Raw genomic sequence first — 21,828 nt, 5'->3', positions numbered from 1 at the left:
TAAAGGAGACCCAAAGAAACACTGAAAAAAATATTGAATAAAACAACACTTTAAAAAATAGACTAACTCAAATGTCAAATGAGCTCCAAAAAGCCAATGAGGAGAAGAATACCTTGAAAGGCAGAATTAGTCAAATGGAAAAGGAGGTCCAAAAGACCACTAAAGAAAATACTACCTTAAAAATTAGATTGGAGCAAGTGGAAGCTAGTGACTTTATGAGAAATCAAGATATTATAAAACAGAACCAAAGGAATGAAGAAATGGAAGACAATGTGAAATATCTCATCGGAAAAACCACTGACCTAGAAAATAGACGCAGGAGAGATAATTTAAAAATTATTGGACTACCTGAAAGCCATGATCAAAAAAAGAGCCTAGATATCATCTTTCAAGAAATTATCAAGGAGAACTGCCCTGATATTCTACAGCCAGAGGGTAAAATAGAAATTGAGAGAATCCACAGATTGCCTCCTCAAATAGATCCCCAAAAGAAAACTCCTAGGAACATTTTCACCAATTTCCAGAGCTCCCAGGTCAAGGAGAAAATACTGCAAGCAGCCAGAAAGAAACAATTTGAATATTGTGGAAAAACTATCAGGATAACACAGAATCTGGCAGCTTCCACATTAAGGGACTGAAGGGCTTGGAATATGATATTCTGGAGGTCAATGGAGCTAGGATTAAAACCAAGAATCACCTACCCAGCAAAACTGAGTATCATGCTCCAAGGCAAAATATGGATTTTCAATAAAATAGAGGACTTTCAAGCTTTCTCAGTGAAAAGACCAGAGCTGAATAGAAAATTTGACTTTCAAACACAAGAATCAAGAGAAGCATGAAAAGGTAAACAAGAAAGAGAAATCATAAGGGACTTACTAAAGTTGAACTGTTTTGTTTACATGCCTACATAGAAAGATGATGTATATGATTCATGAGACCTCAATATCATAGTAGCTGAAAGGAATATGCATATATATATATATATATATATATATATATATATATATAGGTATACATATATATATATACACATATATATATATATATACACACACACACACAAATGGCACAGGGTAAGTTGAATATGAAGGGATAATATCTAAAAAAATAAAATCAATTTAAGGGATAAGATAGGAATATATTGAGAGAGGAAGAAAGGGAGAGATAGAATGGGGTAAATTATTGTGCATAAAAGTGGCAAGAAAAAGTGGTTCTGTAGAAAGGGAAGAGGGGCAGGTGAGGGGGAATGAGTAAATCTTGCTCTCATCGGATTTGACCTGAGGAGGGAATACCACACACATTCAATTGGGTATCTTATCCCACAGAAAAGAAGGAGGAAGAAGATAAAAAAGGGGGGATGATAGAAGGGAGGGCAGACGGGGGGAGGAGGTAATCAAAAACAAACACTTTCAAAAAGGGACAGGGTCAAGGAAGAAAATTCAATAAAGGGGGATAGGTTAGGAAGGAGCAAAACATAGTTAATCTTTCACAACATGAGTATTGTGGAAGGGTTTTACATAATGATACGCATGTGGCCTATGTTGAATTGCTTGCCTTCTTAGGGAGGGTGGGTGGGGAGGGAAGAGGGGAGAGAATTTGGAACTCAAAGTTTTAAAAACAGACGTTCAAAAACAACAACAACAACAAAAAGTTTTTTCATGCAACTAGGAAATAGGATACACAGGCAATGGGGCATAGAAATTTATCTTGCCCTATAAGAGAAGAAGGGAAAGGCGGATGGGAGGGGAGTGGGGTGACAGATGGGTTGGCTGACTGGGGAATGGGGCAACCAGAATACATGCCATCTTGCAGTGGGGGGAAGGTAGAAATGGGGAAAAATTTGTAATTCAGACTTTTGTGAAAATCAATGCTGAAAACTAAATACATTAAATAAATTTAAAAAAAAAAGAAAAAAAAAAGAAGCACTTATCAAGGTCCTAGCATGCATCAGCCATTAAGTTAAGGATGGGGGATAAAAAAAAAAGCTTAGACAGTCCCTGCTCTCAGGGAATTTACAGTTTAATATGAAAGACAACATGAAAATTACTGTATGAAAAGTTATATATGGGACGGGACAAATTGAAAATAATCAGTAGAAGGAAAATATTAGCATTAAGAGAAATCAGGGAAGTCTTCCAGTAGAAGGCAGGATTCTGGCTGAAACTTGAAGAAAGTCAGTCAAGTCAGGAGACAGAAATGAAGAGGAAGTGTATTTCAGGTACATGGAAGAGACAGTGAAAATGGCTCAAACTGAGGGATAAAGTGTCCTGTTAGAAGAACAGAAAGGAGGCCAGTTCCACTGGATCTCAAGGATACATAGTGTTTATACTATCAGGTGGGCACCTCTTTTAGTTCTTGTTTAAGATATTGGTTATAAGAAATGCTTAAATGATGAGCTGGAAATGAGAGAGGCATATATACCTACATCAGAAATGACTGGTGTAAAAAAAAGAAAGGCATAAACAATTTTTTTTCTAGAACAGGAAATGTTTTTTTTTAATTTTTATTTAATATTTTTCCCCAATTACATGTAAAAACATCTTTAAACATTTTCTACAAGTGTTGAGGTGTTGAGGTCCAAATTCTGTCCATCCCTCCACCTACCCTCCCCATTCCCTCATTGGAAAGACAAGCACTTTTATATAGGTCAACATATGCAGTCATGTAAAACATTTGTCTATATTAGTCACATTGCAAAAGAAAACATAGATCAAACAAATAAGAAAAAAAAAGTTTAAAAAGTATACTTCAATTTGCATTCAGGCTATATCAGTGCTTTTCCCCCATCTAGATGTAGAAAGCATTTTTTTTTAATCAAAGTCCTTCAGAATTGTCTTGGATCTTTTTATTGCTGAGAATAGCTAAATAATTCACAGTTGATGGTCATACAATATTGCTGTTACTGTGTACAATGATCTCCTGGTTCTACTCATTTTATTTTGCATTGGATTATGTGAGACTTTCCAGATTTTTCTGAGAGCATTCAGCTCATCATTTCTTATAGCACAATAGTATTTCATGACAACTATATACAACTTGTTCAGCCATTCCCCAATTGAAGAGAATCCCCTTAATTTCAATTCTTTTCCACAAGAAAAAGGTCTGATATAAATATTTTGTGCATATAGGACATTTTTCTTTTTGTATTTTGTCTTTTTTGTATACAGACCTAGCAGTGATATTACTGAGTTAAAAGATATACACAGTTTTTATAGACCTTCGGGCACAGTTCCAAATTGTTCTCTAAAATGGTTGAATCAGTTCACAACTCCAACAACAGTGCATTAGTATCTTAATTTCCACATATCCTTTTCAACATTTGTCATTTTCCTTTTCTGTCATATTACTCAATCTGATAGGTATGGGATGGTACCTCACATTTGCTTTAATTTGCATTTCTCTAATTAGTGGTGATTTAGAGCATTTTTTTTCATATAACAATAGATAGCTTTGATTGCTTCATCGGAAAATTGCTTGTTCATATCCTTTGACCATTTGTCAATTGGGGAATAACTTGTTTTCTTAGAAATTTGACTCTGTTCTTTATATATTTGTGAAATGAGGCCTTTATCAGAAAAAAAACATGCTGCAATTTTTTCACAGTTATAATTACTATTTCCTTCCATCCTATTTCTCCCTTGTTTATCATACTCTCTATTTCTCTGTATCTCTGAGTCTCTTTCTCTCCATGTCTCTGTCTCTGTGTCTCTGTGTTTCTGTCTCTGTCTCTGTCTCTCTGTCTCTGTCTGTCTCTCTCTCCTTTCACCTTCTCAATACTCAAGCATTTTGTTTTTAAATACTACCTCCCCCAATCTGCCCTCCATTCTGTCAGCCCCTCCTCTTCACCTGTAGGATAAGATAGATATCTATAGCCAACTGAGTGTATGTTATTCCTTTCTTGAGCCAATTCTGATAAAAGTAAGGTTCAAGTGCTTTCCTCTACTTCTCCCTTCTTCCACTGCATTGTAAAGGTTTTTTCTTGCCTCTTTTATGTGAAATAATTTACCCCATTCTACCTCTCCCTTCTCTCTTCTCCCCGTGCATTCCTTTCTCACCATTTGATTTCATTTTTAGATATAAATTCCAGTCTATTCAATTCACACTCATGCCCTCTGCCTATCTTGTGGTTTGTGCTTTGTCTTCAAAGAAGACCAGTGACAACAAAGGTTAATGACTTGATTCATCTGTGAATTGGATTTAAGGGAGGCAGTTACACAATGTCTTCAGCCTCACTCTTTCTTCCAGAGTCATCAAAGTCCAGTGGGAAGACAAAAGTCAAGGCAATTGGCAATGGCCTAGAATGAATGCAGTGGATGACCTTGACATTGTTGTTGTCTGACCAAGCTCCAAGTACTCCACAGTACCTTCTTCAGCCACCTTCATGATCATTAGAACAAATTGTTCACATCTGCCCATTACACAGTGACAAGTCTTCACAGGTTTGGGGCACCCCATAACTCACCAATGGGTTAGACCTGGAGTGGGGAGCCTGTGATCTTGAGGCCACATACAGCCCTCTAGGTGCTGGAGTATGGCTTTTGTGGAATCTAAACTTCACAGAACAAATCCCCTTAGTAAAAGGATTTGTTCTGTAAAACTTGGACTCAGTCAAAAGACCTCACCCAAGGACCTAGAAGGCCACATGTGGCTTCAAGGCCCCAAGTTCTCCAACATTAACTGGTTTGCTGATTATCTTCAACCTGGTTTAGCCCCTCTGCCATGATAGTTTACAGGTGTGGCCTCTGCACATTCTACAGCTTCTTGGGGCTACAATTTTGCTGGGTAGGGAATTCTTGCTTATAATCTTAAATCCTTTGCCCTCTGCAATATCATATTTCAAGACCTTCAATTCTTTAATGTGGAAACTGCTAAATCTTGTGTTATCCTTACTGTGCCTACATGATATTTGAATTGTTTCTTTCTGGCTCCTTGGAATATTTTCTCCTTGACTTGGGAGCTCTGGAATTTGGCTATGATATTCATTTTGGGATCTCTTACAGAAAGTGATTGGTGGACTCTTTCAATTTTTACTTTACCCTCCGATTCTAGAATACCAGGGCAATTTTCCTTAATACCTTGATAAGTTTTTGAAAGATGATGTCTAGGTTCCTTTTTTTATTATGCCTTTTTTATTATGGCTTTCATGTAGTCCAATAATTCTTAAATTTTCTCTCCTTGATCTATTTCCTAGGTCAGTTGTTTTTCCAAAAAATATTTCATATTTTATTCTATTTTTCATTCTTTCAATTTAATTTTATTGTTTCTTGATGTCTCATGGAGTCATTAGCTTCCACTTGCCCAATTCTAATTTTTTAAGGAAAATTTTCTTCAGTGAGTATTTGTACCTCTTTTTCAATTTGACCAATTTTAATTTTCAGGAGTTCTTTTATTCATTGAATTTTTGTGCATCTCCCCACCCCCCATTTGGCCAATTCTGCATGAGTGGAATACGGTGCCTCTTTTACCACTTGTCCTATTCTGTTTTTAAGGTGTTATTTTCTTCAGTATTTCTTTTGTTCCTCGTTTACCAAGCTATTGACTCTTTTTGTATGATGTTCTTGCATTACTTTCCTTTCTTCATTTTTTTCTCTACCTCTTTTATATGATTTTTATAATCCTTTTTGAGCTCTTCCAGGAAGGCTTTTGGGACTGAAAGAAATTCACATTTTTCTTTGAGACTTTTCATTTAGGTATTTTAACATTATTATCCTCTGAGTTGGTGTTTTGATCTTCCCTTTTACCATAGCAATTTTTTACAATTAGGTTCTTTTTGTATTGGTTGCTCATTTTTCCAGTCTATTTTTTTTCACTTTTAATATTATGTTAAAATTTGAGATTGGCTCCTGGGGTGGAGGGGGTACTGTCACAGGATGCAGGGTTTATTTTTTTTTTCATAGCTAGTTCTAGGGGTCTTTAAGTTTTCAGTTCTTCCAAGGTGGTATGAGTGTGTTTACTACTCTACTGGCCTATGTTCTTTTGTGAGCCACCACAAGCACTCTTCTTATCCTGGGAACTGTGATCATTCCACCAGATTGCAAGTTCTTGTTTGTTAGGGCTCCTCCTCACCCTATGACTGTGACCAAGATTGTGACAGATCAGGTTGCACAACAAATCCTTTGATTGGCACTCATACGATGTTAGGATAAGAAAACAAGCAAAAAAAAAAGATAAAATGAAGTATCTGGGCAATATCCCCTCCTTTATTAGCCTATATAAAGATTACACATTTATTTTTTTTTTGTTTTCAGAGTCCTAAAAAGTTTTTTGAGTTGATCTGGTGGCACTTGTGCACTGGCCACCTGTCTTCCAGGCATGTGCCCTATAATTTAACATGTTCCTTAATAACATACTTTCTCTGTGTATTTATTTCCCCACTCAGTATGTAACAAACTGTGAGAGCATATATCCCCTATTTTTGTTGTCGTTCAATCCTTTTTCATTTGTGTCTGACTCTTCATGACCCCATTTGGGATTTTCTTGGCAAAGATACTGAAGTGATTTATCATTTCTTTCTCCATCTCATTTTATAGATGAGGAAGCTGAGGTAAATATTTTAATTGCCTTGCCCGGGGCTGCACATCTAGTAAGTGTCTGAGGCTGAATTTGAACTCACAAAGATGAGGTCATACTTCTCCATACATGGGAAGAATATTTTCTTATTACTTCCTTTGGTTTGTTTTTGTTTCTTTGTTTTATTCAAATCTTTTGTTTCAAACTATTTCATCAATTAGCTACTAAAAGTAAACACACTGATGGGGGCTTGTGAGCATGATGTGTAGTAGGTTTTACGCTCAAATTTGGATAGTTGTTTTTCTTTTTGCTTTTTTTTCTCCCCTTGGGAACCAACTATAAGCATTGTTCCATATACTAAATAAGAAAAAGAAGGCAGGGGCAGCTAGGTGGTGCAGTGAGTAGAGCACCAGCCCTGGAGTCAGGAGGACCTGAGTTCAAATCTAGCCTCAGACACATGACACACTTACTAGCTGTCTGACCTTGGGCAAGTCAACCCCAATTGCCCTGACTTCCCCACTGCAAAAGTAAAAAGAAAAGAGAAAAAGAAGGCAATTTGATGTAAGAGAGAAAATTAGAGATTGAGAATCAAGAAAATATTGTTATAGAAGGTGGCACTAAATGTGAATCTCAAAGGAAGATAAGGTTTATAGGAGGTGAAGTTGAGGAGATAATGAATTTCAGTGATGAGGTACACACAGGGCAATGATATAGATAAAAGAAATAGAAAGTCAAGCTCAAGGAATAGCTTCTGCAACTACATACAATATACTTTAATTAGGTTTTTCACTTTGGGCAGTATTCACTAGAATGATCCACACGTTATCTTACAAACCATTGTGTAACCAGCATATAAGTTATATAATTATTTCAGAGCAAATTGGAAATTGTTGCTACAATAACATCCTATAAAATGTCTGGGAAGGTAGGAAGGAAGGTGTCAAAGAGAATTGTGTATATATATATATATATATATATGAGTAGTAATAGGGAGCCACAGAAGATTTTTGAGAGGCAAAGTCAAATGGTTAGATTTGTGATTTAGGGAACATTTTGGTAGGTCTGAGGAAGATGAATTAGAGAGGAGGAAGAGAATGACAACAGGGAGAGAATTGGCATGATATTACAATAGTCCAAGTGAAAAGCAATAAGCTTGGCTTGATATGGGAATAAAAAGGGACTAATATGAGAAACTGTGGAAAAAATAGACAGAACTTTACAAATGATTGCAAGTTTGAGGAAGGAATTGAACAGGAAGAGGCAAATTGAGTATGACTGAGGTTTTAGGAATGGTCAGGAAACATGGTGAATTTGCAGCTTACTGGGTAAGTAACCATGATTATTACAATTAATACACTAAGCCTCAGTTTCCCCATCTGGGAAGTGGGAATGAAAATAATTATAGCATCTAATTTCTAGATTGCTATAAAGAAATCACTGTGGAAATGTGAGTTTTTATTTATGGAGGAGAATTTTCTATGTCCTTATCACAGAAAATATCTATCAGACTTTGTGGTGCTCTGTCTATATTGTGGTTACATACAGACTTTGTATTATAGGTAGTGAACTCATATCTCAGAGGTTTTTCTTCAGCCACTCCATATGCCCTTCAGTGCTTCACTTGCCTCAGTTCAAACATTTTATTTGGACAGTAGTATTCAGGATCATAAAGGAAAATAATCCTAAAAATAAAGAAAAAAACATTGCTGTTCCTTTATAATTTAGATGAATATTCCCGGGCACATTTTAAATGAGATCCTAATAATGAGCTTCAATATATCAGTGAAAAAAACAAACAAACCCATTAAGAGCATCTTTGAGAATAACCCAAGCAAATTATTACCAAATGAAGAAAAGACAGATGAGGCTGATACACTTTTGAACCATGCTTGTTTCTGGCAAATTCCATTCATTACTTGAAGTTGCCTGGAATTAAAAAAAAAGTCATGTTTAATATTAGCTTGTTAAATATTGTCATAAATGTTTTAGAGTTTGGTTATTACTTCCTTCAGATCTATAACCCCACTTTAATAACCTACATATATTCACATCCACTTAGCAGATACATTACATTGTGTCATTAAGCTACACAATGAGCATAATTAGTTTTCTTCCTACTGATTTCCTCATTTTCTTAGACCTATGTCATCAGAAAAGGAGCATTGTCTTAATATCAAAATAATTTGAAAGCCTATTGACATTTCAGGAGCACTGGGGCCAGGTAATAGACCCCATCTTTTCCTCCTGATATCTTCATTATTTACTCTCAACCTCTGGGCAAATTGGAGGACTTCTTATGAAGCTCTATCAATGCAGTTTGGATCATAAAAAGCTCAGCACATTTTTTAGAAAGAATAGATCAAGTGTCTTAGAGCTGGCTGGGACCACAAATAAATTCACTGCCTAATAAGATTATGAATAGAATTCCTTTTCTTTTCTCAGGATTTTATTTTCTTTTTCCCCAATAACATGTAAAAACTATTTTTAACATTCATTTTTAAAATTTTGAATTCTAAATTCTCTCCATCCTCCCTCCACCACCCCCCATTGAGAAGGCAAGCAATTCAATATAGGTTATACATGTATAGTCATGCAAAATATTTCCAAAACAGTGAAAGAAAACATAGACAAAAAAATTCTGAAGAAAAATAAAGTAAAAATATATGTTTCAATCTGTATTCCATCTGTATACCATCAGTTATTTCTTTGGGGATGGATAGCATTTTTCATCCAAGGTCCTTCAGAGTTGGCTTAGATCTTTGTATTGCTTAGAATAAATAAGTCATTCATAGTTGATCATCTTACAATATTGCTGTTACACTGTATATAGTACATTTCACTTTGCATCAGCTCATATAAGTCTTTCCAGGCTTTTCTGAGAACACCGTTGTCCTCATTTCTTTTTAAAAATATGTTAATTTATTTTCAGTTTTCAACATTGACTTCTATAAAAGTTTGAGTTAAAAATTCCTCTCCCTCCCTCCCCTCTTCCCAACCCACGATGGCATGAAATTTGATATAGACTCTACATATATATTCACATTAAACATGTTTTCATATTAGTCATATTGTAAAGAAGAATTAGAACTAATGGAAGGAATCACAAGAAAGAAGAAACAAACAAACAAAAAAAGAAAGCAAATAGCATGCTTTGATCTGCATTCAGACTCCATAGTTCTTTGGATGCAGATAGCATTTTCCATCGTGAGTCTTTTGGAGTTGTCTTAGATCCTTGTACTGCTAAGAAGAGGTAAGTCCATCAAAGTTAGTCATTGTGCAATGTTGCTGTTACTGTGTGCAGTGTTCTCATTCTGCTCACTTCACTCAGTCCATTTAAGTCATTCCAGGTTTCTATGAAGTCGGCCTGCTCATTATTTCTTATACTACAATATTTCTCTATCACAATGACATATCACAGTCTGTTCAGACATTCCCCAATTGATGGGCATCCCCTCAATTTCCAACCTTTGCTCCCAGAAAAGAGCTGCTATAGATACTCTTGTACATATATGTCCTTTTCCATTTTGTTTTTATCTCTTTTGGGACAAAGATCTAGTAATGGTATTGCTAGGTCACAGGGCATACATGATTTTATAATCCTTTGGGCATAGTTCTAAATTGCTCTACAGAATGGTTGAATTAGGTCACAACACCACCAACAATTCATCTTATTTTTCCCACATACCATTCACCATCCATCATTTTCCTTTTGTATTCTATTAGCCAATTTAATAGGTATAAATTAGTACCTCAGAATTGTTTTAATTTCCATTCCTCCAATCAATAGTGACTTAGAGCATTTTTTCCACATGGCTATAGATAGCTTTGATTACTTCATCTGAAAATGGTTCATATCTTTTTATAATTTATCAATAGGGGAATGGCTTATATATATTAGGCTCTTATATATATATATATATATATATATATATATGTATATGTATATGTATATGTATATACATACATACACACACACATACATATATGTGACCCAGTTCTCTATATTTGAGAAATGAGGGCTTTATGAGAGAAACTTGTTCAATTTTTTTCACTGTAACTATTGCTAACTGTATTTCCCTCCATCCTATCCCTCTATTTACTCTATTCTCTCTCTTCTTTGACACTGTCCCTTCTCAAAAATGTTTTGTCTGGGACTATACTCTCCCCCAATCTGCCCTCCTTTCTACTACCCTGACCCTTCTCTTATTCCCTTCCCCTCCCACTTTCCTTTAGGGTAAAATAGATTTCCATACTTAATTTTGTGTATATGTCATTCCCTGTTTGAGCCAATTTTAATGAAAGTAAGGTTCACTCATTCCTTCTCATGTTCCTTCCCTTCCTCCTCCCAGTAAAATTTTTTTTCTTGAGTCTTTTATGTAAGATAAATTACTCCATTCTCCCTTTCTCTTTCTCCAAGTACTTTCCTCTCTCACCCCTTAATTTTATTATTTTTAACTTTTAGATACCATCCATTCATATTCAACTCACACCCATGCCCTCTGTCCATATATACTCCTTCTATCTGCCATGATAATGAGAAAGTTCCTATGATTTACAAGTATCAACTTCTCATGTAGGGATGCAAAGAGTTTAACCTTATTAAGCTCCTTACGGATTCCCTTTCCTGTTTCCCTTTCTATGTTTCACTTGAGTCTTATATTTGAAAGTCAAATTTTCTGTTCAGCTCTGGTCTTTTCATCAAGAATGCCTTAAGTCATCTATCTCATTGAATTTCCATTTTCCCCTAAAAGATTACACAATTTTGCTGGGGAGGTGATGCTTGTTATTAATCCTATCTCCTTGGCCCTCTGGAATGTCATGTTCCAAGCTCTCTGATCCTTTAACGTAGCAGCTGCTAAATATGCTGACTGTGGTTCCATAACACTTGAATTGTTTCATTATGGCTGCTTACAATATTTTCTACCTGACCAGGGAACTCTGGAATTTGGTGATAATATTCCTGGAAGTTTACATTTTGGGATCTCTTTCAGGAAGTGATCAGTGGATTCTTTCAATTTCTATTTTACCCTCTGGTTCTAGAATATAAGGGCATCTCCCTTGATAATTTCTTGAAAGATGATGTCTAGGTAGTACAATAATTTTTAAATTATCTCTCCTGGATCTATTTTCCTAGTCAGTTCCTTTTCCAAGGAGATATTTCACATTGTCTTCTGTTTTTTCATTCCTTTGGTTCTGTTTTATAATATCCTGATTTCTCATAAAGTCATTAGCTACTATTGCTCAATTTTTGCTATTTTTAAGGGACTTTTTTAAGAGATTATTTTCTCCAGTGAACTTTTGTACCTACTTTTTCATTTGGCTAATTCTATTTTTAAGTTTTTTTTTTTCTTCAGCGAACTGTTTTGCCTCTTTCTTCCATTTGGCCAAGTCTCATTTTTAAGGCATTCTTCTCCTCATTGACTTTTTGCACCTCTTTTACCATTTGGTCTAGCCTCTTTTTTTAAATGTTATTTCCTTCAGCATTTTTTTTTGGTGTGTGTGTGTCTCCTTTACCAGGTTGTTGACTCATTTTTTCATGATTTCCTTGTATCACTCTCATTTCTCTTCCTAATTTTTCCTCTACCTCTCTTACTTGATTTTCAAAATCCATTTTGAACTCTTCCATGGACTGAGACCAATTTGTGTTTTTCTTGGAGGCTTTGGACATATGAACTTTGATTTTGTTGTCTTCTTCTGATTGTGTGTTTTGGTCTTCCTTGTCACCATAGTAACTTTCTATGGTCAGATTTTTTTTTTTGCTCATTTTCCCAACCTATTATTTGACTGTCTGTTAAAGTAAGGCTCTGCTTCCAGGGTGGAGGGCACACTGTCCCAAGCTTCAGGGGTTTTATGCAGATGTTTTCAGAGTTACTTCTAGGGACTTGGGACCATAAGTTTTTAGTTCTTCCAAAGTGGTATGATCTAAGGAGAGGTGTTTACTCCTCTCCTGGCCTGTGATCTGGTTTGTGAGTGACCACAATCACTCTTTTCTGCCCCAGAACTGTGAATAGGGTAGTTGCTGCACTGTGGCTACAAGCTCTGGTGTACTAGTGCTCCTCCCTGCCCTGGGACTGCCACTATTGTGACCTGAATCTGAATATGGACAAAGCAACAGAGTCCCAGCCCCAGTTCTAGCTAAGAGACCTCTAGGCCACAACTCTATCAACCATACCAGTTAGATGCATTTACTGTATTGCATGCCTAAATAAGAGGTTTCGACTAGGATAAATGCTAATCCATTGAAAGAATTATTCATTTTTTTGTTTCTGTTCATGAAATTCAATGAAAGTTTAGAATTTAATATTCTAGAACCAATTGGAATTTTTCAATAGTCAATGTAAAAGCTGCACTTGTAGGGGACCTGAGGCCAGGTCTAAATTAGAGCTCTTTCACTTTCTAGGGATGTGACTATTCACAAGTCAGTTAAGTTGTTTCTACACAAGTTTCCTTTTCTATAATATAGAGATAAGCATGCATCTTACATGGATTCTTTAAAAATAAAGTACTTCCTTAACTCTAAACTATTGAATAATTGCTTATACTTATACTCTCTATTACTCACACTTGTATCACAAGGAATCAAAAGGTGACAGAGATGTAGTAACATTATTCCCACCAAAGTGTGTTTGATTGCTTGTGATCTCAGGTAACTCCAAATGATCCCTATACAATACATTTATTACTTTCATTAGAACATTAATCATAGTAATAGTTTTGGGTAGGAAAGTAAAAAAAATACTTCACAGAATGAAGGTTTTGGGGTTACAATGAAAAGTCATGAACCTTGGATTTGAATTCTGGTTTTGTCATTAAGTTGCTCTGTAAGCTTACGTAAGTCATTTCCCCTCCCTAGGCCTCAATTTTGTTGTCTATGAATAAAATGAAATAAAATAAAAATAGATTAGAATAAATATTCTTACCTAGGTTCTGTGAATGTTGATTATTTTCACTGATCGAGCATTTCTTTCATTTATGAATGTGAGAAACAAACTATAGTAGTATTAACACTATTTCTGATTTGTTACCACTAAAAATCAGAGATAATTTCATAACATGTTAAGAGATATCTTGAAATATTTTCTCTACTCATCATTTCTTAGGAATTTGGGCTTAGTCTTGCCACTGGACTTGGATGGCTTACTTAAATCCAATTCAAGTGCAAGTCTAGATATCACCCTCATGAAGACATTTATCCTCTTCAAGAACAAAGAATGAATAACAGCAACAACTTGGAAATGACTATAGTTCTTATTCCCACCATTAAATCTATTAGTATACCATAATTTTAAAAAAATTACTACTATATTTCAATACAGTTATTACTTTTCCTTTGTCATAATATACATTGTGTCTTATGCCTTGAAAAACTTGAGAAAGTGTCCATACATTTCATCAGACTGTCAAAGGAGACCATGATGAAAAAAAATAGATTAAGTATACATAGATTAGAAGATTTCTAAGGTACCTTATATATGGAGCGATTTTATTTTTTTTTCCTCTTAAGTCCATTAGATATCTGAGAATCTACCTCTGACACTTTTATGATGCATTTGCACAAGAGTGCCTAGTACTAATCCTCTGTTAAAATCCCTAACTGATGATTTCAGGAAAACACTTCTTCCAGTGATCAGGCAGGAAAACTGGTATAGTAGAAGCAGGATTGAGTCAACTAGAGTTTAATTCAGAACTTTCTACTAACTAGCTGTTGACCTTCATTAGGGTGACATAGAGTTCAAGACATGGAGACAAAAGACCTGGGTTTAAACTGAGCTCTGACCCTTTGGAGTTCTGTTTCCCTATCAGGTCACTTATATCCTCTGAACATCAATTTCTTTATCTTTAAAATGGAGATAATTTTGGTGTTGTTAAGTTATTTTTTAGTTGTATCTGACTCTCTGTGACCCCATTTGGGGCTTTCTTGGCAAAGATACTAGAGTGTTTTACCATTTCCTTCTCCAAGGCATTTTACAGATGAGAAAACTGAAACAGTGTTAAGTGACTTGCCCAGGGTCAAAAATCTATTACATGTCTGAAGCCAGATTTAAACTCAGGAAAAAGGGTCTTCCTGACCTCAGGCCTGGCACTCTATCCACTACACAACCTAGCTGCCCTAACTGGATATAATAATAATTATAATTCCTACCTCCAAAGGTTATTGTGAGGCTTGGTTAATGAGAAAATGTAACTGTTTTGTAATCCTTTCGCTTTATGTCCATATCAGCTTTGCTATTATTTCCTCCCCCTGTGTCACAATCTATTTATTCAGAGTCAGCTTAGTACCAGGAAATACTGCATAGTATGTCACTTTTTGGAAGTCAGAACACCTAAGTCTGATTTCACTGAGTAAATTAATAGAATTCATACCATCCCTCTAAGACTTACTTTCCTCAGTTGGAAAATGGGGACAATCACAGAGACCATCTCCCTCAGAATGTCCACTGATAAAAGAGAACGTGGTAGGGAAGGAGAATTGGGAGGAGGGATGCTTCATCACATAAAGCACTGCATAGAAATGTGGGCTTTTATTATTTTCTCAATTTTAAAATTAGTTATTTCTTACTCTTCTTTCTTCCATATCTGCAATTCTGTTATGCTGGTCCTAAACTAAGCTAATTGCTTAGTGAAGGCACGTTTGTAGACCCAAGGTGTTTCTCATTCTGTGAAACCTGATCCTAAATAACAGGTCTGTTATTTTTCTTTCCTTCTCTGGAGTTTGCAGTTCTGCTGAATGTCTAAAATTCAAAGGTGAGTGGCCATTTATTTACATTATGTCCAATTTGTCCAACCCAAGTCTGACAGCTATAGAAAGACTATTGGGCCCCTAGAGATGTTAAAGCAAAATAAAACCAAACCAAACCCAAACACAAGTCCAAACTCTCTCATGCAGACAGGCTTAATGTGAATCTCTGACCCTGTGTTTTGTGGATGACTTATTTCTTCTATTTCTGTGTCTCACAAAGAAATGTGCTTTTCTGATGTGGCACTTTGAGAGCAAAAGTTACTACCAAGGTATCATTGACTAAGAAAAAGCTGACAAATTGAAGGGTACTTTGGACATCCAGGAGAACTTTCAAAGAATTATAGACTCTCAAAGTTAAAAGGGACCCCGGGGGCCATTAAGCCAAACCCACATACCTGAAGAGCAACATGATATAGTAGAAACAGAGCTTGGCCTGGAGTCATGAGACTTCATAGATCCTCTATTTACTAGTTATATCATATTAGACAAGTCACTTTACTTCTCTAAGGCTCTGATTCTTCAAACTGTAAAATGACAACAATGATGTGTATGTGCTATTACAAAGGATTATTGCTTGCTGTATTATTGCTAAAAATGAATTTTCTTATATATTTTGACAATATTTTTTCAACTTCTAATTAAAGAACTCCAATGAAAAATATCCCTATGTCTTGATGGCATGTCCATGTCTCCTCAAAGGAACAATCTACTTTATAAAATTATTTTTATTTATTTCATTAAATATTTGCCAATTAATTATTTAAAAATTAACTATCATGTTTTTTTAAACATTTGAATTCCAAATCATCTCTAGCCTCTACCCTCTCCTTCAGAAGGCAAGCAAATTAATTTCAATTATACATGGTCATGCAAATAATATTTCCTTATTAGCCATGTTGCAAACCAAACAAAAAAGAAACAAAAGAAAAATAAAATAATAAAAATAAGCTTTTTAAAAGTATGCTTTAATCTATATTCAGAGTTTATCAGTTCTCTCTCTAGAAGGGAATAGTGTTTTTCCAATTGTATTATTGTCTTGATCAGAGCAGCCAAGTCAAGTTGATTATCTTTATCATGCTGCTGTTACTATGTACAATCTTCTCCTGTTTCCATCCATTTCACTTTTCATGAGTTCATGTGAGTCTTCCCAGATTTTTCTGAAAGGATCTTGCTTGTCATCTCTTATAGCACAATAGAATTCCATCAGAATCATAGTTCACAAATTGACTAGCCATTAACCAATGGATGGTCATCTCCTCAATTTCCTATTCTTTGTCATGACAAAAAGTTCTACTATAAATACTTTTATGCGAATAGGTCATTTTCCATTTTCTTTGGTTTCTTCGGGATACAGACCTAGTAGAGGTATTGCTAAGTTAAAGGGTATGCACAGTTTCATAGCCATTTAGGCATAGTTCCAAATTCTTCTATGAAAGAGTTAAATTAGTTTGCCACTCAACAAACAGTAAGTGTCCCAATTTTTCACATCTGTTCTAACATTTGTCATTTTTCTTTTCTGTCGTATTAGTCAATCTGATAGGGGTTAGGTAGTATCTCAGTATTGTTTTAATTTATCTAATAAGTAATGACTAAGAATATTTTGGTGTGAATATTGATAGCTTTGATTTCTTCTTCTGAAAACTTCCTGTTCATATCCTCTGATCATTTATCAAGTAGGGAATGGCTCTTATTTTTATACATTTGGCCCAGTTCACTATATATTTGAGAAATGCGGCATTAATCAATTCAGGGGCAGCTAGGTGGTGCAGTAAGTAGAGCACTGGCCCTGGAATCAGGAGGACTTGAGTTCAAATCCAGCCTCAGACACTTGACACACTTTCTAGCTGTGTGACCTTGGGCAAGTCACTTAACCGCAATTGCCCTGCCTTCCTTCCTCCAAAAAAAAATTCAATTTAGATACTGTTTAAGGGGGTTAAGTGGAAGAAAAGGGGGAAAGGAATAAGTATTTGTTTGCCAGCTACTAGCATCAGACACCTTGTTCCACACTTTACAAATATTACATCCTTGATCTTCACAATAATCCTGGGAAGTAAGTGCTGCTATTATCTCTATTTTATAATTGAGGAAACTGAGACAAAAAAAGGTTAAGTGACTTGCCCAGGATCACACAAGTAGTAAGTGTCTGAGGCCAGATTTGTATGATGTATAATGGATAATATATAACGGATTAATGTCACACGTCTCCTTCGCTACCACCCCACCCCCCAAAAAAAACCAGGAGCCATTCATTAACAAAGGTAATTATTCTCAAGGCATAGAAGACAAAGATAAAAGTAGGGTAAAAGTGCATGCTCATTTGTAAATTATTTGGAATGATAAATACCCTAAGGTAGTATTTTCAAAAGGATGCCTCATTATGTTCTGGAAGTATAGAAATGACTCTGGATTCTCTAAGGCTAGGTCAGTATAATGCCAGTTCTGCTAGCTATTTCACGTTATAGAAGTTTCAGGTATGGTCTCAGATCTGCCACTTACTAGTATGCAGTCCTGGCTAAGTTACTTAGATTCTCTGGGCCTCAACTTCTTCATTGGTCAAATAGTGATAATAATATTAGCACTACCTGATTCACCAGTGTACTATCAGCAAACTGCACTCTAAGTGTGAGTTGGTATCAGTAACACTTTATTATTATTGTGTATAGTGATGATGAGGAGGAGGAGAAGGAGGAGGAGGGGACAGAGGAAGAACAGAACCAATCTAGCCAAATAGAGTCTCATAACAAGTATTTTGTCCAAAAGGTTATGGTTTTTCCTTTTATAATAAGTCACAAAACTCTCTACTAAGTTGAGAAAGGATTGGAATCTGTGTTAGTGGGGTGAATGCCCAAAATAATTTCAAATCAGTGCCATCACAGCACCAGAATATAAATCATCAAAGGACATACAGGCAGATATTTGAAAGGATGTATTGAATGCAGACATCAGAAGGGGCTACCTGACTTTGATCCCAATTGACTACATGATTGGATCAATTCCAAAGAGGTTTCTCCTGTTTCTACTCTTCTGACTGTATGTCACCCCTCTCTCCCTGCCCCAACAGTGGTGTACACCCTTCTCTATGGACTTTCTTTTATGCAAAACAACTTGTGTAACAGTCTCCCCAGGCTGTGCTTTCCCTGAGACTCCCTTCCAGTAGGTATTTTAACCCTGCTCTCTCTGCCCTTCTGGGGGACTTGGTGCTTGGTGCTGCATTGCACCTAAAATTGCATTCCCCTGCCTAGTTTTTGTGGTTTGGGCAGACCTCTTTATTTCGGGTTGACAGATATGAATATTTCATTCAATTCAGCAAACATTAAGTATCTACTAAGTGAATGGTGCTGTCCAGCACTAGAGTTACAAAGAAAAGGAAAATAAATCTCTTCACTCAGGAGACTTGCATTCATGTTGCTATCCTCAAAAGTGCTACAAGCCACAAACTACAATATGATTTGCCCCCCAAAAATAGACAGACAGATAGATAGGGAGATAGATACATAGATACATAGATATAGATAGACAGATAATCTAATCCTAAAGAATAAGTGGGTCAAAGAACAAATGGTAGAACCAATGAATAATTTCTTTCTTTTCCTTCCTTCCTTCCTTTCTTCCGTCCTTCCTTCCTTACTTCCTCCCTTCTCTCTCTCTCTTTCTGTCTCTCTTTCCTCTTCCTTCCTTCTTTCCTTTCTATCTCTTTATCTATCTTAGAACTCTCCTGTCTTCATCCCCATGAACAGACTAGAGAATGGAGAGGCCTTCTTTTTGTCTTTTTATGTTTTGTTCTAGGATACTTTTCACTAACTTGAGGAGAAAATTATATATGATATACTGATTGTACTTTAGATCCTCTAAAGAAATTCTAGTGTTTAACATTTTGTGAGAGAATAACAGCAGTTATTTGCCTTGAGAATTACAATAACTGGGTGGGGGGGGCAGAGCCAAGATGGCAGAGAGAAGCTAGGAAGTTGCCTGAACTCTCCCCAGTTTCCCTCAGAAACAGTGTTAAATCAAGCTTCTAAACAGATTCTGGAGTGATAGAACTCATAAAAGACATGGTGAAACAATTTTCCAGCTTAAGATAACTTAAAAGGACTTCAGGGAAGGTCTGTCCCACTTGGGTAAAAGAGGAGCATAATCCAGGACAGACAGAGTCTGGGCAAGCCAGCAGCAAGCTCTTAGCCACAGCACAGATCAGCAACTGAGGGCCCTTGGTCCTGGCTCAGCAGGCCAGTGGCATAGCAGGCCAGCTGTGAGTCCTCCAGGCTCAGCACAGAAAGCAAATTATGAGCCCTGGAACCCAGGACACAATAGATGCAACTAGGCTTGGCCACCCCTGCTCAGTGGGCAAGCTGCAAGCACCTGAGGGCCTAGCATGGAAAACTAGTGACCAGGCCCCAAGACCCCAGCATAAAAAACTTGAAATAGTGCCCCTGCTCCCCAGGAGCAGAGCTCAACTTTAAAAGTCACAAAATAGGCAGAAAAGTGAGTAAGAAACAGATTTCCATGATCACAGAAAGCTACTATGGCAACAGGGAAGATCAAAACAAACACTCAGAAGAGGACAAGGTCAATATGGCTACACGTGAAGCCTCAAAGGGAAATATGAATTGGTCTGTAAGGGCAAGCAAAGTGAGACATTTTACTGGTTTTTTTCTTTTGGGGTGCTTCTCAGCACTAAGGAAATCAAGTGCCTTTGATTGAGTCTTGCCTTTGTTTGTAGGAAGGCCCACACCCTTCTGCCACTTAGGTCACAAGAGGTGTGAAGCCCTTGAGAAGTGTGAAGCCCTCAGGCCCTAAAAAAGGGCATATATACTCTGAGGGTAGCCCTTAAGCTAGAATTCTCAGAACTGCAGGAGGAGAGGTTTTGTTTGGGGGCTCACTCACTGGAATATTGTTGCTGTGGAGATTCTGAGTAGCCGTTAAGGAGCCCCCCACCCCTACCTGGCTTTGAAAACCCAGATGTTGGTGCTCCTCTCTCTGGTAACTACGTATGTATAGCTTTGGTCAGACAGCGAGATTGTTGATTTGTGTTATTGGCTCTGTTTATATTTTCTCTGATTGTAATTTCTGTTTGTATTTGCTCTGAAGTTCAGGGTGCTGACTTTTCCCCCTGAACTAAGTGAATGATATATGTATGTTTAATTAAAGGGAGATTGGAAATCCCTTGAAGTTGCTTTCCTTAGAAAAGCAGATCAAAGAACCTGTGCTAGCAGTCCTTCTGTGTGCTGGTGTTATTGGTCTTACACAGTCACAGTAGCTGCAAGTAACATTATTGTTACATGGTCTCAAGCCCAAAAAGTCTTCTTGGAAGAGCTCAAAAATGACTTTAAAAATCAAGTAAGAGAGATAGAAGAAAAATTGTGAAAAGAATTGACAGAAATGAAAAAGAATTAAGACAAAGAGACAATTGCAGTAACTATAAAAATATCCTTTTTCTAACCTGGTGATGAGCTTTTCTAAAAATTGTAGATTGGTTATGTTATCCATTGCTTGTGAATTGTAGTGCATTGTGCTTCTTGATCTTCCCCTCCACCAAGCAGAAAATGTCCTCAATAAATTCATTAGTTAGTTGGCAGCTATACAAGAGGAATGAAAACAAAAAATTAAAATACTAACATGCGATGTAATTTTCGAGTATATGCAGTTAGCCCTCAGGTTTAAAGTGATTAGAAACATAGCTGCTTAAAAATGAGACCCCATGCATTTCTATTTAGGATATCCCTTCAACCCCTTCCCCCAACCCTCAGGAAATCTCGTTTTGTATCTAATGGTCTAAATGCTAATAGCTCAGATGCAGATATTCTAAGTTCATACTAGTCTAATGTTGGGGCTATCATATTTTTTATACCAAATAATAATCCTTACTTCTTTATATGACCTAAGCAGTTCTCAGTTTTCACTCTCTGCAGGAATTACACAAATTAGAGCTAAATTTAGCAATCTTTTGCATCACTCCTATGAAAAGATGTCCCTATCTGAGTACAAGAAAGGCAAGAGGAAACTTTTGGATTGGTTATTAATTCAGGACTTCTTAGAATTGATCAGATAATGGTACAGAGAAATATTAGATAAATTTTTGAATCCAAGGTCAGTGAAGAAACTGAACAAGGAGACAATGGGGCATTTTTAAAACAATAAAAATAACATGTTATAAAGAAATAAGTGAATCTCTCTATTCAAAGGCAAGATTTTCTTGTTAAAGTAAAAAAAATAAATATGTATATTTCAAAAAGTGTATAAAGTGTATTAATTGGCAAAATATTTTAAGGTACTCTGTATCTTTTTAGTAATAGTAGATTATACCTACCTACAAGCAAGAGGAATCATCCTTTTGTTTTCTTGGTGCTTTGGATTTATAAAGATCTTTTCAAGAAGATAGGTAAGTATGGAGTTTTAGTTTAGTGTATTTAGCTAACTTTAATTAAATTTATTTTTTTCTTAACAGTAGAAGGAAGGAAGTATATGGTTCACCCTTACATTGCTCAGAAATTTAAAAAAAAATCAATAAAAATGACTAAACAAATTCTAGAGTTACAGAACACAAGAAATGACAGAGTGAAACAAGTCTCCAGCCCAAG

General features: G+C 36.1%; 1 long non-coding RNA gene across 1 annotated transcript; it reads right to left on the bottom strand.

Moving 5' to 3' along the window:
* Positions 1–7,476: 7,476 nt before the first annotated feature.
* On the bottom strand, positions 7,477–20,811 carry LOC118844581. The gene is made up of 3 exons (XR_005009972.1): positions 20,691–20,811; positions 8,354–8,436; positions 7,477–8,192 (listed from the first exon to the last, which is right to left on the bottom strand). It is a non-coding gene; the product is annotated as an uncharacterized LOC118844581 (long non-coding RNA).
* Between the last annotated feature and the right edge of the window lie 1,017 nt (positions 20,812–21,828).

The sequence above is a fragment of the Trichosurus vulpecula genome, chromosome 3 (assembly GCF_011100635.1).
Source record: "Trichosurus vulpecula isolate mTriVul1 chromosome 3, mTriVul1.pri, whole genome shotgun sequence".
NCBI classification, from domain to species: Eukaryota; Metazoa; Chordata; class Mammalia; order Diprotodontia; family Phalangeridae; genus Trichosurus; species Trichosurus vulpecula.
The sequence above is the reverse complement of the archived record's forward strand: the minus strand, read 5'-3'. Positions and strand labels throughout refer to the sequence as shown.